The sequence below is a fragment of the Danio rerio genome, chromosome 21, assembly GCF_052040795.2.
Source record: "Danio rerio strain M-AB ecotype USA chromosome 21, GRCz13ab, whole genome shotgun sequence".
In the NCBI taxonomy this organism is placed as follows: domain Eukaryota; kingdom Metazoa; phylum Chordata; class Actinopteri; order Cypriniformes; family Danionidae; genus Danio; species Danio rerio.
The window spans coordinates 12782501-12795566 of record NC_141041.1 but is presented as its reverse complement, the minus strand read 5'-3'; the positions used below and the strand labels follow the sequence as shown (position 1 = coordinate 12795566).

General features: G+C 33.9%; 1 protein-coding gene across 53 annotated transcripts in view; it reads left to right on the top strand.

Annotated features, from left to right (window-relative positions):
• Nucleotides 1-13066, top strand: part of cast (calpastatin) — a 92276-nt gene that overhangs the window by 55153 nt on the left and 24057 nt on the right. The window lies entirely within an intron of this gene.

Genomic DNA, 13066 nt, shown 5'->3' with positions numbered 1-13066 from the left:
ACTTGCCTAATTACCCTAACCTGCCTAGTTAAACTAATTAACCTACTTAAGCCTTTAAATGCAACTTTAAGCTGTATAGACGTGTCTTAAAAATATCTAGACAAATATTATTTGCTTTCATCATGGCAAAGATCAAATAAATCAGTTATTAGAAATTAGTTATTAAAACTATTATGTTTACAAATGAGTTGAAAAAAACACTGTTAAACAGAAATTGGGGGAAAATAAACAGGGGGGCTAATAATTCAGGGGGGCTAATTATTATGACTTCAACTGTACATACAGTTAGAAAGGTTACCTGTGAAAAAACCACTGTTTATGTGTGTGTGTATATTTAAATGCAAATGAGCTGCTGCTCCCTGCCACTTTGCGTAAGAGGGCAGATCCTTTATACCCGTGCCTTGGTTGTTCTGGCAACAGCAAGCAAAACATCTAGATGTTTAAAGCCTTTTCAGCTTAAATGCGCAGATTATTTGTGGTTTTATATCCATTATTAGCTCATTGTTTGTGTTTATTTAATTCAGCTCTAGTTAGGCTGGCTTGTCAAAGCCAGACTACTGAAATGCTATTTAAACTTATTATTAGGCTGGCTTGTCAAAGCCAACCTACTGTTATCCTATTTAAACTTATTATTATTATTAGGCTGGCTTGTGTAGCAAGCCAGACTACTGAAATCCTATTTAAACTTATTAGGCTGGCTTGTGTAGCAAGCCAGACTACTGTTATCCTATTAAACTTATTATTATTATTAGGCTGGCTTGTGTAGCAAGCCAGACTACTGTTATCCTATTAAACTTAATATTATTATTATTTTTCTATATTATTCTTCTTCTGAGACTAAAAATTAAACTCTATCTCCTCCTAGGCCATTCAAGCTATGACCATCAAACTCAGGTCAGACCTCCGAACTATTCTAACTCGAGTTGCTATATCCTTTCCGACTGATCCGACTTTCGGTTTTCCGAAAAACGTCCCGGGACCGTCGGAAAAATCCCATAGACGTAACATTGGATCAAACTTTGTGACCTCATAACTCCGCATCAGAATGTCACACAGACTTCTAACTGGGCTCATTTAACTCAGACTATCAAACTGCCAATGACTAATCACCTTTAAACTTTCTGGCCACGCCTTAGCAACCACTTTTGGACCCTAGAAACCGCCCCATAGACTTCAATTGCAAAAGACTCTCATTGACTTTACATTGGATCAAACTTTGTGAGCTCATAACTCTGCATCAGACTGTCCTACAGACTAATGGCTGAGCTCATTTAACTCAGTCTAGCCAGCAGCCAATCACTGATGGCCTTTTAACTTTTTAGCCACACCCTAACAACCAGATACTGCACCCTAGCAACTGTCCCATAGACTGCCATTAAAGAGGTTCAGACTGATATTGTCATGCTGCAGTGTGATAGAGACATGGGGGTTGTTTTTAACTGTTCATACTGGCAAGAAGCTTTGATACATCATCAGTCTAAGCTGTCAATCAACTCCATAGCAACAAAACAGACTAACCTAGCAACGATATAACAGCAGCTATATCTCAGCATCAGAACATCGTAGAGAGGCGGGGGTTGGCTTGTTTGACTCATGCTCGCACTCCATCTATCTATCTATCTATCTATCTATCTATCTATCTATCTATCTATCTATCTATCTATCTATCTATCTATCTATCTATCTATCTACCACTATCTATCTATCTATCTATCTATCTATCTATCTATCTATCGATCTATCTATCGATCTATCTACCTATATCTATCTATCTATCGATCTATTGATCTATCTATCTATCGATCTATCTATCTATCGATCTATCTATCTATCTATCTATCTATCTATCTATCTATCTATCTATCTATCTATCCATCTATCCATCTATCCATCTATTCATCTATCTATCTATCTATCTATCTATCTATCTATCTATCTATCTATCTATCTATCTATCTATCTATCTATCTATCTATCCATCATGCTAAGAACATGCTAATTCATGCTAGAATCATGCTAGTTACATGCTAATTCATGCTAGAATCATGCTAGTCACATGCTAATTTATGCTAGAATCATGCTAGTCACATGCTAATTCATACTAGAATCATGCTAACAACATGCTAATTCATGCTAGAATCATGCTAGTCACATGCTAATTCATACTAGAATCATGCTAACAACATTCTAATTTATGCTAGAATCATGCTAGTCACATGCTAATTCATGCTAGAATGATGCTAACAACATGCTAATTCATGCTAGATTCATGCTAGTAACATGCTAATTCATGTTAGAATCATGCTAACAACATGCTAATTCTTGCTAGAATCATGCTAGTAACATGCTAATTCATGCTAGACTCATGCTAACAACATGCTAATTCATGCTAGAATCATGCTAACAACATGCTAATTCATGCTAGAATCATGCTAACAACATGCTAATTCATGCTAGAATCATGCTAGTAACATGCTAATTCTTGTTAGAATCATGCTAACAACATGCTAATTCATGCTAGAATCATGCTAGTAACATGCTAATTCATGCTAGAAGCATGCTAACAACATGCTAATTCATGCTAGAATCATGCTAACAACTTGCTAAATCATGCTAGAATCATGCTAGTAACATGCTAATTCATGCTAGAAGCATGCTAACAACATGCTAATTCATGCTAGAATCATGCTAGTAACATGCTAATTCATGCTAGAATCATGCTAGTAACATGCTAATTCATGCTAGAATCATGCTAAGAACATGCTAATTCATGCTAGATTCATGCTAACAACATGCTAATTCATGCTAGAATCGTGTTAATTCATGCTAAAATCATGCTAGTAACATGCTAATTCATGTTAAAATCATGCTAGGTACATGCTAATTCATGCTAGAATCATGCTAGCAACATGCTAATTCATGCTAGAATCGTGCTAACAACATGCTAGAATCATGCTAACAACATGCTAATTCATGCTAATAACATGCTAATTCATACTAAAATCATGCTAACAACATGCTAATTCATGCTAAAATCATGCTAGGTACATGCTAATTCATGCTAGAATCATGCTAACAACATGCTATTTCACGTTAAAATCATGCTAATAACATGCTAATCTATCTATCTATCTATCTATCTATCTATCTATCTATCTATCTATCTATCTATCTATCTATCTATCTATCTATCTATCTATCTTTTCTTACTTTTTAAAACTGTTTAAACTAAATAAACTATTACCGTCAGGCTTTCACAAGCCAGCCTCAAAGTTTGTTCTCAAACTTTAAGAATCTAGTTAGGCTGGCTTGTGTAGCAAGCCAGACTACTGTTATCCTATTAAACTTATTATTAGGCTGGCTTGTGTAGCAAGCCAGACTACTGTTATCCTATTAAACTTATTATTATTTTTATTATTAATATTATTATTCTTCTTCTGAGACTAAAAATTAAACTCTATCTCCACCTAGACCTTTCAAGCTATGACCATCAAACTCGGGTCAGACCTCCGAACTATTCTGACTCGAGTTGCTATATCCTTTCCGACTGATCCGACTTTCGGTTTCCCGAAAAACGTCCCGGGACCGTCGGAAAAATCCCATAGACGTAACATTGGGTCAAACTTTGTGACCTCATAACTCCGCATCAGAATGTCACACAGACTTCTAACTGGGCTCATTTAACTCAGACTATCAAACTGCCAATGACTGATCACCTTTAAACTTTCTGGCCACGCCCTAGCAACCACTTTTGGACCCTAGAAACCGTCCCATAGACTTCCATTGCAAAAGACTCTCATTGACTTAACATGGGATCAAACTTTGTGAGCTCATAACTCTGCATCAGACTGTCCTACAGACTAATGATTGATCTCATTTAACTCAGTCTAGCCAGCAGCCAATCACTGATGGCCTTTTAACTGTCTAGCCACACCCTAACAACCAGATACTGCACCCTAGCAACTGTCCCATAGACTGCCATTAAAGAGGTTCAGACTGATATTGTCATGCTGCAGTGTGATAGAGACATGGGGGTTGTTTTTAACTGTTCATACTGGCAAGAAGCTTTGATACATCATCAGTCTAAGCTGTCAATCAACTCCATAGCAACAAAACAGATTTACCTAGCAACGATATGGCACCAGCTATATCTCAGCATCAGAACATCGTAGAGAGGCGGGGGTTGGCTTGTTTGACTCATGCTCTTACACCATTTATCTATCTATCTATCTATCTATCTATCTATCTATCTATCTATCTATCTATCTATCTATCTATCTATCTATCTATCTATCTATCTACCTCTTTCTATCTATCTATCTATCTATCTATCTATCTATCTATCTATCTATCTATCTATCTATCTATCTATCTATCTATCTATCTACCTCTTTCTATCTATCTATCTATCTATCTATCTATCTATCTATCTATCTATCTATCTATCTATCTATCTATCTATCTATCTATCTATCTATCTACCTCTTTCTATCTATCTATCTATCTATCTATCTATCTATCTATCTATCTATCTATCTATCTATCTATCTATCTATCTATCTATCTATCTATCTATCTATCTATCTATCTATCTATCATGCTAACAATATGCTAATTCATGCTAGAAACATGCTAGTTACATGCTAATTCATGCTAGAATCATGCTAGTCACATGCTAATTCATGCTAGAATCATGCTAGTCACATGCTAATTTATACTAGAATCATGCTAACAACATGCTAATTCATGCTAGAATCATGCTATTCACATGCTAATTCATGCTAGAATCATGCTAGTAACATGCTAATTCATGCTAGAATAATGCTAGTAACATGCTAATTTATGCTAGAATCATGCTAGTAACATGCTAATTCATGCTAAAATCATGCTAGTAACATGCTAATTCATGCTAGAATCATGCTAACAACATGCTAATTCATGCTAGAATCATGCTAACAACATGCTAATTCATGCTAGAATCATGCTAGTAGCATGCTAATTTATGCTAGAATCATGCTAACAACATGCTAATTTATGCTAGAATCATGCTAGTAACATGCTAATTCATGCTAAAATCATGCTAGTAACATGCTAATTCATGCTAGAATCATGCTAACAACATGCTAATTCATGCTAGTAACATGCTAATTCATGCTAGAATAAAGCTAGTAACATGCTAATTTATGCTAGAATCATGCTAGTAACATGCTAATTCATGCTAAAATCATGCTAACAACATGCTAATTCATGCTAGAATCATGCTAGTAGCAAGCTAATTCATGCTAGAATCATGCTAACAACATGCTAATTTATGCTAGAATCATGCTAGTAACATGCTAATTCATGCTAAAATCATGCTAGTAACATGCTAATTCATGCTAGAATCATGCTAACAACATGCTAATTCATGCTAGAATCATGCTAGTAACATGCTAATTCATGCTAGAATCATGCTAACAACATGCTAATTCATGCTAGAATCATGCTAGTAACATGCTAATTCATGCTAGAATAATGCTAGTAACACGCTAATTTATGCTAGAATCATGCTAGTAACATGCTAATTCATGTTAAAATCATGCTAGTAACATGCTAATTCATGCTAGAATCATGCCAACAACTTGCTAATTCATGCTAGAATCATGCTAACAACATGCTAATTCATGCTAGAATCATGCTAGTAGCATGCTAATTCATGCTAGAATCATGCTAACAACATGCTAATTTATGCTAGAATCATGCTAGTAACATGCTAATTCATGCTAAAATCATGCTAGTAACATGCTAATTCATGCTAGAATCATGCTAACAACATGCTAATTCATGCTAGAATCATGCTAGTAACATGCTAATTAATGCTAGAATCGTGCTAACAACATGCTAATTCATGCTAGAATCATGCTAACAACATGCTAATTCATGCTAGAATCATGCTAATTCATGCTAAAATCATGCTAGTAACATGCTAATTTACGCTAAAATCATGCTAGTAACATGCTAATTCATGCTAAAATCATGTTAAAAACATGCTAATTCATGTTAGAATCATGCTAATAACATGCTAATCTATCTATCTATCTATCTATCTATCTATCTATCTATCTATCTATCTATCTATCTATCTATCTATCTATCTATCTATCTATCTATCTTTTCATAGTTTTAAAAACTGTTTAAACTAAATAAACTATTACCGTCAGGCTTTCACAAGCCAGCCTCAAAGTTTGTTCTCAAACTTTAAGAATCTAGTTATATTTATTATTCTTCTTCTGAGACTAAAAATTAAACTCTATCTCGTCCTAGGCCTTTCAAGCTATGACCATCAAACTCGGGTCAGACCTCCGAACTATTCTGACTCGAGTTGCTATATCCTTTCCGACTGATCCGACTTTCGGTTTCCCGAAAAACGTCCCGGGACCGTCGGAAAAATCCCATAGACGTAACATTGGATCAAACTTTGTGACCTAATAACTCCGCATCAGAATGTCACACAGACTTCTAACTGGGCTCATTTAACTCAGACTATCAAACTGCCAATGACTGATCACCTTTAAACTTTCTGGCCACGCCCTAGCAACCACTTCTGGACCCTAGAAACCGTCCCATAGACTTCCATTGCAAAAGACTCTCATTGACTTTACATTGGATCAAACTTTGTGAGCTCATAACTCTGCATCAAACTGTCCTACAGACTAATGGCTGAGCTCATTTAACTCAGTCTAGCCAGCAGCCAATCACTGATGGCCTTTTAACTTTTTAGCCACACCCTAACAACCAGATACTGCACCCTAGCAACTGTCCCATAGACTGCCATTAAAGAGGTTCAGACTGATATTGTCATGCTGCAGTGTGATAGAGACATGGGGGTTGTTTTTAACTGTTCATACTGGCAAGAAGCTTTGATACATCATCAGTCTAAGCTGTCAATCAACTCCATAGCAACAAAACAGAGTAACCTAGCAACGATATGGCACCAGCTATATCTCAGCATCAGAACTTCGTAGAGAGGCGGGGGTTGGCTTGTTTGACTCATGCTCGAACACCATCCATCTATCTATCTATCTATCTATCTATCTATCTATCTATCTATCTATCTATCTATCTATCTATCTATCTATCTATCTATCTATCTATCTCTAACTATCTATCTCTAACTATCTATCTATCTATCTATCTATCTATCTATCTATCTATCTATCTATCTATCTATCTATCTATCTCTAACTATCTATCTATCTATCTATCTATCTATCTATCTATCTATCTATCTATCTATCTATCTATCTATCTATCTATCTATCTATCTATCTATCCATCATGCTAACAACATGCTAATTCATGCTAGAATCATGCTAGCTACATGCTAATTCATGCTAGAATCATGCTAGTTACATGCTAATTCATGCTAGAATCATGCTAGTTACATGCTAATTCATGCTAGAATCATGCTAGTCACATGCTAATTCATGCTAGAATCATGCTAACAACATGCTAATTCATGCTAGAATCATGCTAACAACATGCTAATTCATGCTAGAATCATGCTAGTAACATGCTAATTCATGTTAGAATCATGCTAACAACATGCTAATTCGTGCTAGAATCATGCTAGTCACATGCTAATTCATGTTAGAATCATGCTAACAACATGCTAATTCATGCTAGAATCATGCTAGTAACATGCTAATTCATGCTAGAATCATGCTAACAACATGCTAATTCATGCTAGAATCATGCTAGTCAAATGCTAATTCATGCTAGAATCGTGCTAACAACATGCTAATTCATGCTAGAATCATGCTAGTAACATGCTAATTCATGCTAGAATCATGCTAGTAACATACTAATTCATGCTAGAATCATGCTAACAACATGATAATTCATGCTAGAATCATGCTAGTAACATGCTAATTCATGCTAGAATCATGCTAACAACATGCTAATTCATGCTAGAATCGTGCTAATTCATGCTAAAATCATGCTAGTAACATGCTAATTCATGTTAAAATCATGCTAGGTACATGCTAATTCATTCTAGAATCATGCTAGTAACATGCTAATTCATGCTAGAATCGTGCTAGTAACATGCTAATTCATACTAGAATCATGCTAGTAACATGCTAATTCATGCTAGAATTTTGCTAACAACATGCTAATTCATGCTAGAATCATGCTAGTAACATGCTAATTCATGCTAGAATCGTGCTAACAACATGCTAAATCATGCTAGAATCATGCTAACAACATGCTAAATCATGCTAGAATCATGCTAACAACATGCTAATTAATGCTAGAATCATGCTAACATTATGCTAATTTATGCTAGAATCATGCTAACAACATCTATCTATCTATCTATCTATCTATCTATCTATCTATCTATCTATCTATCTATCTATCTATCTATCTATCTTTTCATACTTTTTAAAAACTGTTTAAATAAACTATTACCGTCAGGCTTTCACAAGCCAGCCTCAAAGTTTGTTCTCAAACTTTAAGAATCTAGTTAATATTATTATTCTTCTTCTGAGACTAAAAATTAAACTCTATCTCGTCCTAGGCCTTTCAAGCTATGACCATCAAACTCGGGTCAGACCTCCGAACTATTCTGACTCGAGTTGCTATATCCTTTCCGACTGATCCGACTTTCGGTTTTCCGAAAAACGTCCCGGGACCGTCGGAAAAATCCCATAGACATAACATTGGATCAAACTTTGTGACCTCATAACTCCGCATCAGAATGTCACACAGACTTCTAACTGGGCTCATTTAACTCAGACTATCAAACTGCCAATGACTGACCACCTTTAAACTTTCTGGCCACGCCCTAGCAACCACTTTTGGACCCTAGAAACCGTCCCATAGACTTCCATTGCAAAATACTCTCATTGACTTTACATGGGATCAAACTTTGTGAACCCATAACTCTGCATCAGACTGTCCTACAGACTAATGATTGAGCTCATTTAACTCAGTCTAGCCAGCAGCCAATCACTGATGGCCTTTTAACTTTCTAGCCACACCCTAACAACCAGATACTGCACCCTAGCAACTGTCCCATAGACTGCCATTAAAGAGGTTCAGACTGATATTGTCATGCTGCAGTGTGATAGAGACATGGGGGTTGTGTTTAACTGTTCATACGGGCAAGAAGCTTTGATACATCATCAGTCTAAGCTGTCAATCAACTCCATAGCAACAAAACAGACTAACCTAGCAACGATATAATAGCAGCTATATCTCAGCATCAGAACATCGTAGAGAGGCGGGGGTTGGCTTGTTTGAATCAGGCTCGCACACCATCTATCTATCTATCTATCTATCTATCTATCTATCTATCTATCTATCTATCTATCTATCTATCTATCTATCTATCTATCTCTACCTATCTATCTATCTATCTATCTATCTATCTATCTATCTATCTATCTATCTATCTATTTATCTATTTATCTATCTCTATCTATCTATCTATCTATCTCTAACTATCTATCTATCTATCTATCTATCTATCTATCTATCTATCTATCTATCTATCTATCTATCTATCTATCTATCTATCTATCTATCTATTTATCTATCTCTAACTATCTATCTATCTATCTATCTATCTATCTATCTATCTATCTATCTATCTATCTATCTATCTATCTGTCTATCTATCTATCTCTAACTATCTATCTATCTATCTATCTATCTATCTATCTATCTATCTATCTATCTATCTATCTATCTATCTCTATCTATCTATCCTTCATGCTAACAACATGCTAATTCATGCTAGAATCATGCTAGTTACATGCTAATTCATGCTAGAATCATGCTAGTCACATGCTAATTCATGCTAGAATCATGCTAGTTACATGCTAATTCATTCTAGAATCATGCTAACAACATGCTAATTCATGTTAGAATCATGCTAGTAGCATGCTAATTCATGTTAGAATCATGCTAACAACATGCTAATTCATGCTAGAATCATGCTAGTAACATGCTAATTCATGCTAGAATCATGCTAACAACATGCTAATTCATGCTAGAATCATGCTAGTCACACGCTAATTCATGCTAGAATCATGCTAGTCAAATGCTAATTCATGCTAGAATCGTGCTAACAACATGCTAATTTATGCTAGAATCATGTCAGTAACATGCTAATTCATGCTAGAATCATGCTAGTAACATACTAATTCATGCTAGAATCATGCTAACAACATGATAATTCATGCTAGAATCATGCTAGTAACATGCTAATTCATGCTAGAATCATGCTAACAACCTGCTAATTCATGCTAGAATCGTGCTAATTTATGCTAAAATCATGCTAGTAACATGCTAATTCATGTTAAAATCATGCTAGGTACATGCTAATTCATGCTAGAATCATGCTAGTAACATGCTATATCATGCTAGAATCATGCTAGTAACATGCTAATTCATACTAGAATCATGCTAGTAACATGCTAATTCATGCTAGAATTATGCTAACAACATGCTAAATCATGCTAGAATCATGCTAACAACATGCTAAATCATGCTAGAATCATGCTAACAACATGCTAATTCATGCTAGAATCATGCTAACAACATGCTAATTCATGCTAGAATCATGCTAACATTATGCTAATTCATGCTAGAATCATGCTAACAGCATGCTAATTCATGCTAGAATCATGCTAACAACATGCTAATTCATGCTAGAATCATGCTAACATTATGCTAATTCATGCTAGAATCATGCTAACAACATCTATCTATCTATCTATCTATCTATCTATCTATCTATCTATCTATCTATCTATCTATCTATCTATCTATCTATCTATCTTTTCATACATTTTAAAACTGTTTAAATAAACTATTACCGTCAGGCTTTCACAAGCCAGCCTCAAAGTTTGTTCTCAAACTTTAAGAATCTAGTTATTAGGCTGGCTTGAGAAACAAGCCAGACTACTGAAATCCTATTTAAACTTATTATTTTTTTTATATATTATTCTTCTTCTTCTGAGACTAAAATTCAAAATCTATCTCCTCCTAGAGCTTTCGAGCTATGACCACCAAACTCACACCAGACCTCCAAACTATTCTGACTCATTATGCCATATCTTTTCTGACTGATCCGACTTTCGATTTTCCGAAAAACGTCCCGGGACCATCAGAAAAATCCCATAGACTTAACATTGGACCAAACTTTGTGACCTCATAACTCTGCATCAGACTGTCACACAGACTTCTAACTGGGCTCATTTAACTCAGACTACCTAACTGCCAATAACTGATGAGCTTTTAACTTTCTGGCCACGCCCTAGCAACCACTTTTGGACCCTAGAAACTGCCCCATAGACTTCCATTCAAAAGACTTTCATTGACTTAACATGGGATCAAACTTTGTGAGCTCATAACTCTGCATCAGACTGTCACACAGACTTCTAACTGGGCTCATTTAACTCAGACTACCTAACTGCCAATAACTGATGAGCTTTTAACTTTCTGGCCACGCCCTAGCAACCACTTTTGGACCCTAGAAACTGCCCCATAGACTTCCATTCAAAAGACTTTCATTGACTTAACATGGGATCAAACTTTGTGAGCTCATAACTCTGCATCAGACTGTCATACAGACTAATGGCTGAGCTCATTTAACTCAGACTACCAAACTGCCAATAACTAAAGAGCTTTTAACTTTCTAGCCACACCCTAACTACCAGATACTGCACCCTAGCAACAACTGTCCCATAGGCTTTTACTGCAAAAGACTGTCATTGACTTAATAGATTTAACTTTGTGACCTCAAAACTATCTATCTATCCTTTTTCAAACTGCTTTTATCTATCTATCTATCTATCTATCTATCTATCTATCTATCTATCTATCTATCTATCTATCTATCTATCTATCTATCTATCTATCTATAAACTGCTTTAATCTATCTATCTATCTATCTATCTATCTATCTATCTATCTATCTATCTATCTATCTATCTATCTATCTATCTATCTATCTATCTATCTATCTATCTATCTATCTATCTATCTATCTATCTATCTATCTATCTATACACTGCTTTAATCTATCTATCTATCTATCTATCTATCTATCTATCTATCTATCTATCTATCTATCTATCTATCTATCTATCTATCTATCTATCTATCTATCTATCTATCTATCTATCTATCTATCTATCTATCTATCTATACACTGCTTTAATCTATCTATCTATCTATCTATCTATCTATCTATCTATCTATCTATCTATCTATCTATCTATCTATCTATCTATCTATCTATCTATCTATCTATCTATCTATCTATCTATCTATCTATACACTGCTTTAATCTATCTATCTATCTATCTATCTATCTATCTATCTATCTATCTATCTATCTATCTATCTATCTATCTATCTATCTATCTATCTATCTATCTATCTATCTATCTATCTATCTATAAACTGCTTTAATCTATCTATCTATCTATCTATCTATCTATCTATCTATCTATCTATCTATATCTATCTATCTATCTATCTATCTATCTATCTATCTATCTATCTATCTATCTATCTATCTATCTATCTATCTATCTATCTATCTATCTATCTATCTATCTATACACTGCTTTAATATATATATATATATATATATATATATATATATATATATATATATATATATATATATATATATATATATATATATATATATATATATATATATATATATATATATATATATATATATATCTATCTATAAACTGTTTTTATATATATATATATATATATATATATATATATATATATATATATATATATATATATATATATATATATATATATATCTATCTATCTATCTATCTATCTATAAACTGTTTTTATATATATATATATATATATATATATATCTATATATATATATATATATATATATATATATATATATATATATATATATATATATATATATATATATATATATATATATATATATATATATATATCTATATATAAACTGCTTTAATATATATATATATATATATATATATATATATATATATATATATAT